The sequence below is a fragment of the Saccostrea cucullata genome, unplaced genomic scaffold (genome assembly GCF_032062105.1).
Source record: "Saccostrea cucullata isolate Sc308-1 unplaced genomic scaffold, CSIRO_AGI_Scuc_v1 ctg2840, whole genome shotgun sequence".
Classification (NCBI taxonomy): domain Eukaryota; kingdom Metazoa; phylum Mollusca; class Bivalvia; order Ostreida; family Ostreidae; genus Saccostrea; species Saccostrea cuccullata.
In genome coordinates this window covers 8,756-17,063 of record NW_026935101.1, presented here as the reverse complement: position 1 = coordinate 17,063, position 8,308 = coordinate 8,756, and positions in this window count along the sequence as shown.

Genomic DNA, 8,308 nt, shown 5'->3' with positions numbered 1-8,308 from the left:
GCAATGCAGGGTGTACATCTTCTTTATAAGAAAATAAAATCAGAGGTTTGCTAAATACTGTTACACTGATGTGGTCGCCTCTTGAGACATGACACATAAAATGATTTATTAACAAATAATTTTTTTTTCATTGTATTAAAGAATCGCTGAAAAGTTGGAGCGAAATGAAGAGGTAGGTGGTGGTAGAGGACAAGATCTCCCTCCTCCCTTTCCATATTAGAGATCTGCAAATGCAGAGACGTGATGTCGTTTACTCTGAGTCGCACTATTAGTAAGGAAATCCGAGGTTAGACACTGTTAAATAGATACTTTAACCTTACATTAAATAGTAAAATCATAGGGGAGACCACAGGTCACCCAACGTAATCCATATATATTTTAAACACTTAAACACGTCAAATTATTAAATAAAATATATCAAAAGATCTAATTAAAATTGAAATTTTTTTAGTAATGTTTATTTAAATTTATTTCATAGATGTTCAAAACATGGAGCATAAGATGTGTCGCCGCGTCACAATGGAGCGTCACATTTTGAAGTGTATCTTCTTTTAGAATGAAAAAGACATAACACATTAAAAGGATTCAAAAAAGCACTTAATCTACCAATTTTTCAAAAGACACAATTATCGTCATTTTCTAGGTTTTAATTGAAAATTAAATGACGGCATTGGTTTTTTTTTATCATTAACATTGTTGCTTTACACTGTACGTTGAATTGAACAAAGGGACTGTCGAAATGGGGAGAAAACGGTTTTACGAATTGAAATGCATTTTTGCTTCAGAATATGGGAATTGTCACAAGCGACAGTTACGCTAATTAATCAGACTTACACAATAAGGAGTGTAAATAAGAAACTTACAATATATCACTGTGTCAGCAAACGGAAGACTGTGAAAAGTTTATAAATATTAGAGGATATTTTGTGAACCCCTTGCCCGAGGAAGAGAAACTTTTCCCCATAGCATACAGTATACTTGTATATGATAACCCAAGGCAATTTGAAATTCTTTTAAGAGGTATTTATCGACCTCAAAACTTCTATTGTATCCATGTCAACAGTAAGGCCTCACGGGAATTTTTCTACGAATTTGAATGTGCCATCAAATGTTTACCAAACGTTTTCCTTGCTTCAAAGAGGATACATGTGGAGTGGGGAAAGATCAGTGTGTAAACTCCAGAACTGATCTGTATGAAAGACTTTCTTCAGTTCTCTCGTTGGAAGTATTTCATAAATTTAACAGGACAAGAATTTCCGCTTCGCACAAACTGAGTTAGTAAAAATACTCAATGGCTCAAATGATGCCGAGGGCACATTGGAAAGGTATATGATAATATATACTTCTAAAACTTGATATATTTTTCCATATAAAACAATGAGTTATACACAAAATCTGATATATGATTTATAATTGCCATAATGATTAATTTCTTATGTTTATAAGATTTATACATTATAACATTTTCTAGTATATAATAATGGTATTCTTTGAGTCAACTGTTCTTTTAATAATGTAAATTTTTTCTACCGTAAGATTTTCCAAGTATAGATGAGAGTTTTGTCATTTCATATTAGGGCAAATAAGGAAAGGTGGAATATCAAAGAAAAACCACCACACAATATCCACCCCGTAAAAGGATCGATCCATGTCACTCTTAACAGACAATCTGTGGAATACGTTATCAGTAATCCCGTTGCGAAAGACTTCTTGAATTGGGTTAATAAAACAGATATTCCAGATGAAACTTATTTTGCATCATTAATACATAACCCCCACCTTATAATACATGGGAGTTTTAAAGGCAAGTGTAGTACTTATCAAAGAACTAACATTTCGTACAATTGAAATTTGGTTGTTTAGGCAGTGATTGTTCTTTTTTTTATTATCAACAAATTTCTTTCATCTCTATGAGTAAGATGTATTTTTCTCTCTTATATAGGGGACATTGAGACTGACTTTGCAGTAAAGAAACCATTTTTGTCCCGCTTCAAAAACTGGGCAAATAGGCCCTACTCCAAATCCATTACCTTGTCTGGGAAAATATGTCAGATCGATCTGTATTTTTGGACTTGTAGATCTTCCCCTACTGGCACGTCGTCCAGAGTTCTTTGCAAATAAGTTCCACATTGACTACAAGCCACATGTCATCCATTGCATGGATCAACTGATTTTTAATAGGACAAAAGATGAATTGTATAAAAATCTGAAATTTCGGACAACCTTTTATGAAAATATAGAGTCTATAAAAGATGTTGTGTAGATTCCAATATGTAGATACGATACGCAGGTATGTTAAGGATCGAAGCATATTAAGTCATTTCTCGGGAAATTTAGACGGGAAATTGCCACGGCATCATGTGACTTCTATTTATAGCGAAATTTTCTTGAATAAAAAAGCTAACAGAACAACAATACCCCGCGGAGTTTAATAATTTCTTTGAGTAAATAATTAAAGTGAAAAACATCTATTTTGCCTTAAAAGTGCTGCTAAAATCCCACTGTCCTTTCATCAAAATAATCATTCCTCACATTGGGACACAACCTTACCCTATGTTTTGAATTTAATACATATGAACCGAGATTTTCGTAAAAACATGATAAACTCACGATTCTAGCTGCACTTTCCAAGTTTGTTAGAGGCCAAACTTTTCATCTATACAAATCTTATGTCTTGAAATGTCCAGACTATTGTTGTTCTGTTGCATTATTTTAGTATTTTTGTCACAAATGACAGAGGAAAGGCCGGCCGGGATACGTATAGAACTGACTGTCTTCGAAAGAGAATATCATTGATGAAAATAAATTAGCATACCTGTTTAATTAATTGAAATCCCTAAGAATATAAAAAAAATTCACGATATTTCCTTCTAAACTCCATTTTACGTATCATTGTACATTCCGTCTTAGCAAAATTCTCTTTACACGACATGATCAATTCCCAAGTTACTTGAAGTACACATATGATGTACTCGGTGAGAGATTTTAATCCAAATGGAGGATACGGCATAACAAAATAAAAACTTTGAGAATTTTTGTTAATGTTTATCTATTCACTTTCTTAGGTAAATTTCATATGTTGATATCAATATCACGAAAACTTTTATTATAGAATTGACGTGATGTCGCCTACTATATATGACGTCATAATATAGCACTGATCTAGGCAGGGTAGAATATTTTGTATGCTTCCTTATTATTCCTGCGTAAATGCTGTTGCTTGTGATAAAAGATACCACCGATTCTGAAACACCTGTTTCATATTAAGATATTTAAAAATATTTCAAAAATTTGAAAAGGGCGTAAACGGAAATATAACAACTAAGCTCTATGATAAACGTGACGATTTTAGGATTTTTTTATCGTCAACTTTCCTTATGCAGCAATATACCTTCATCACTTGCATACGCAGTTTATATACTAGTATCTCAGTTGATTTGAAACGCAAGAGAATGCTCTACGTATGAACAATTTCTAAATCGAGGATAATCATTGACAAAGAAGTTGATGAAACAAGAATATCAACAGTCTCTTTTAAGTCATAATTTCGTAATTTCTGTGGTCAATACAATGACCTTGTCAGCAAATACAGTTTATCATTGAGTCAGATTCTGACTGAGGGTTTTCATACTTATTGTTAGTCCATTATAAAGCAGGATGGTATATAGTTATTGGTATGTCCGTCCGTCCGTCTGTTACGCCTTGAGGATCTCTTATCCGCAACTCATATCATACCACTGAATGAAATATGATGAACCTTTCAAAGAATCTTTATTACATTTTTCCATTGTGCACTTTCTATTTTACTTTTTGATCCGACACATATTTTGGATTCCCCACAGTAAAACATGGACACTGCCATAATATTTAATTGAGAGGCGGGGGTATCATTAAGTGAGCACATTGCTCACAGTACCTCTAGTTGAAAATAATAGTAGTTTATGTTTACATTGAATTGTCGACGGATTTCGTCGATATATCCCGATCATGACAAGGAGAGAAGGGTGAATGTGACCGGTCGGCAGGGAATGCTTACTCCTCCATTATCCCACCTCTGATGTTTTGGAGGTCCGTGTTTGCTCTTCTCCTATTTTGGATTGTTTTATGGACTTTTGATCTTGAATACTGTTCGCCATATGTTTATTCTCAAATTGTACAAGGTAAAGATACGATTTGTTATCAATGATGATTTCTGGTTTTGATATTGATTACTGTTCTTTGTCTTCTAACTATACGTAGGTTATTGAAGTAAGATTTTTTACTGCAAGTTCCAACAAAGATGATAATAATAATACAAAACCATACTTATGATAAATTTAAGGCTTTACTATATACAATATGAATAGGCGTACCCGTAGTTCTTGTCCAGATATCTGATCTTTAAATATCACTCTAAATGTAATAAACATTCGTTTGCTATTAATCTAGTATGCACAATTTCTTTAAAGAAAAACCCAGCTCAATATTTGAAAGCATTTAGATAAAATTGCGGAAAACCAAAAGGGATAGACTAACAGACAGACAAAGGGACATACGGATGAACTGACAGACGGATAGACAGACTCAAAGGAAACCTATAATCCTCTCCAATTTCATCGGTGGGGGATTACTTAATTAGTAAGAATTCAGAATTCAAGTACAGTGTAAAAAACAAATTTGCTATGGATATTCCTGAACGTGATCACTAATCCTGTTACAAGTTTGAAATGTGAAAGCCTTGACTCGAACCAACGAAAAAATTTTGGGTAATATTCCACAAAATATATTTTGTAAAATTTGCTTGTTATAAACGTGAATAATTTAATTTCCTATTATGAATCATTCTAAGGAACAAATAATATTTTGTATAACATAACTTGCCTACGTCACAATGAGTTACGTCAAAAACGTATTACTGCACTTGACGTTATTTTTGAAATAATGTTCAAATTGAAACCTTTTTCCGGAGGAAATATTGTCTCACTGAAATTAAAATTATAAGGAATGAAGCTTATTTCAACTTATGTTATCCGATATAACAAAACTTGGGACAGTTTACGCTTATCTATAAACCGCTTCGCGGTTTATTAAGCGTAAACTGCCCCAAGTTATGTTATTAAATATCCTAGGTATTAAATAAACTAACTAAGTGCATAGTTATGATGAGCAAAAGTGTCTTTTCCAAAATTTTATGGCTCCAGGGTCAAGGGTTCTGGTGTTGGGGTGGGGGGCTATATTGATTATATAGTGAAAGTACATGAATTCTTTGAAAATGATCTCTGCTCCTGGGTATTAAATAAACTAAGTGCATAGTTATAATCAGCAAGAGTGCCTCAACCAAAATTGTGAATTTTATGGCCCCAGGGTCAAGGGTTCTTGTGTTGGGAGGGGGGGGGGCTCTATTCATTATATAGTAAAAATACATGAAATCTTTGAAAAGTTTCTTCTCTCTCTTAGGGTATGAAGCAAATGAACTACCTATATAGTTATGATGAGCAATGGCCCTAATCTTGCAGAATTGTGAATTTCATGGACCCAGGGACAGTGTTCGGGGGAAGGGGTTATACTTATATACTGAAAATGGATTAATTGTTTGAAATCTGCTCTTTTGTATTTATAAAACAATTTTTTATTGTTTGATAGGCAATTTTAAGGGTGCCTTTTTAAAATTTTTGCAATGTGTGGACCTAGGGTCAGGGGTTCTTGTCACAGTGTAAGGAGCACTACTGCCTATTGCTGAATATTACTGATTAGTTGGAATGCATTTTTGTTACCCTACCTTATGTATGGGTATTCAGTAACCAAGCTAAGCAACTGCTAAGTGTATTGTTATGATGACCAACGGTGCCTCTTTAAAAATTGTGAATGCCATATAGCATCTGGCTTTAAACATGAATCAAATTCAATAAATGGAAAGTTGTTGCATAATGCTCAGGTGACCTATTAGGCCTGTGGGCCTCTTGTTGTTTTATCCTATCACATGTCACAATTTTTATCACATGATTAATTATCAATGTTGCCGCGATATTTGACTATTGTTTTGGTATTAAGTATAAATACAGAGGTTTGACGTGTAGCAGATACTTTTTTACCATTGAATTTTGGTGATCAGTTCCTACGTTTTGACGTCCTGTTTTATTTTTAAATTTAATTTTTTTTTTTATTTTTGTAAAGGATTAGGCTTTTATTTATTTTAATCATAGGGATAATAACTGGTGAAGTGCTTTAACTGTAGTTATTATTTACGTGATTATTTACTTGAGTATGATATTTTTCGGAAATAGAATGATGTTTGATTTGATTGAAATTCATTGAGATTTTAGTTTATTTTTGATTGGGAAATCTTTATAGATTGATTTGGAGAAAATTTAATAATTTCAAGTAAACCTTTGATTATTTTATTTCAGTCATATTTTTTCTGTTTAGAATTTTTGACAAAGGACTAAGTAAATATTAACCATACTTATATCAAGGCAGTAAATAAACTGTGATATGCACTGTGGTCTAGTTGTTTTATTTATACTTAGAGTAGGGATAACCATGTGAACAAAACAGTAATTTAATTGTATGTTCACTCTTGTAATTTTAAGAATCTGTAAACATATTTATTTCATATAGGTAACCGTAGTGAACAATTGATTAATTTAACTCCGTTCACAAATGGTGTTTATTAAATCCTGTTTACATTAAATAAAATGTTTCATTACGGATTATGTAAAGAGTTATTCTCCTTTATCCAGTCCCTTTATTTTGGGAGGTTTTTGAGTAGTTCTAGTGATACATAATTTTAATTCTGATTACATTAAATTGATTTAATTATGAATGAGTGTGATGTGTGAGAGAATATTTTATCTATCGTTTAATATATATAATTGTATGTTATTGAATAAATGAATTATATTTTTGAAACGTTAATTAATCTTGATTATATATTGAGTTCATGGATTTTGCACAGGTCTGATGGAATTGACATTGATTATATTGCGTACAATTTTTATATCTTACAAATTTAAAGAGCTGCTGTGCTACTCAAGAGCTTATTAGGTTAGCTATAATTTTCTGCTATCCCTGAGCATTACAATTATCAATAAGATAAAGTAGAAAATAGCAATTAAACCTCTTGTGCTTTCATACTCTGCTTCGATTCCATACATTTAAAATATGTCAACATAAAATTTTGACGTTTTTGTTAGAATTTATTGTTTACCGATCCTGTATATTTAGCAGTTGTACAAGTCATGTATACATCATTAATTATAAATAAGAGTTTATCGCTTAATCCACTTTTTTCTCATTCACAGGGCCATAATACAGTTGTAGTCCTACATGCTTACTTTTACTACGTCAAGGCCATCTGAAAGGTGACAACTGTGTCATCCTGTGCGTAAAGGAGACATATCGAATTGTCTCACCTCACGTGAAATGCCCTTAACTAATCAGATTCACTGTATAATTCTAAGAAAAAATAATAATAAAATTTATTTCAATACAGTTTTAATTAAGGACACTGCAAAAAGAAAAGAAAACAAATTCCGAGGTCAACCTTTTCAAAGGCTTAGTTCCATACATTTAATGACATTTTTTCATGCTTTATTGTAAATACAGTTTTTTAAAAGCAACATATAGTGGTTATACTTTTTTATAATATTTTTTATAATATTTTCAAGACATTTCATAATGGTGACTTATTTGGTTTTAGATTATTCATTCGTATTGCTTGTGTTTTGTGATTGTATATTATTGCTTTTTACATGGAAGAGAAATAATGAATTGAACATATTTTATTGACAAAGTCAAAAGGATCGGACACAAGTTCTGTAACTTAGATAGTCCTCTCCTAATAAAACATTATGAAAAATTGCCAAAGTAAAACAAACATATATACATATGGTCTACTATAAACATTGTATACATTGTAGCAATTAACAGAAATAATAATAAGAAATAATAATGAATGATATGGTAGAATTCTCCGAAAATTTTTCTATCTAACTTTTAAAGTCATCTTTAAAAAAGATAAAACCAAATTCTCATATGATTTTGTGTAATTATTCACGAGTTATTGAAGCTCAAATGACGATACCCCCTAAAAGGGAAAATCGAAAACTCTCAATATCTTCAATGTCCATCTTGTGCATCTGTCAGAGTCTTATTTCTCCTTTGCATGGAATTTCATCAGAATGTTAATCTTTCAAACCCTGGCTCTATTTAGCATAGGTAATCAAAAATAACCAAAACGTAACGAAAAAAAGTTAAACAGCGCGCGCATGCGCCAGTGAGAGGAATACAACAGTAAGTTGAGTGGCTCAAAAACCAAATTGCGGATTTT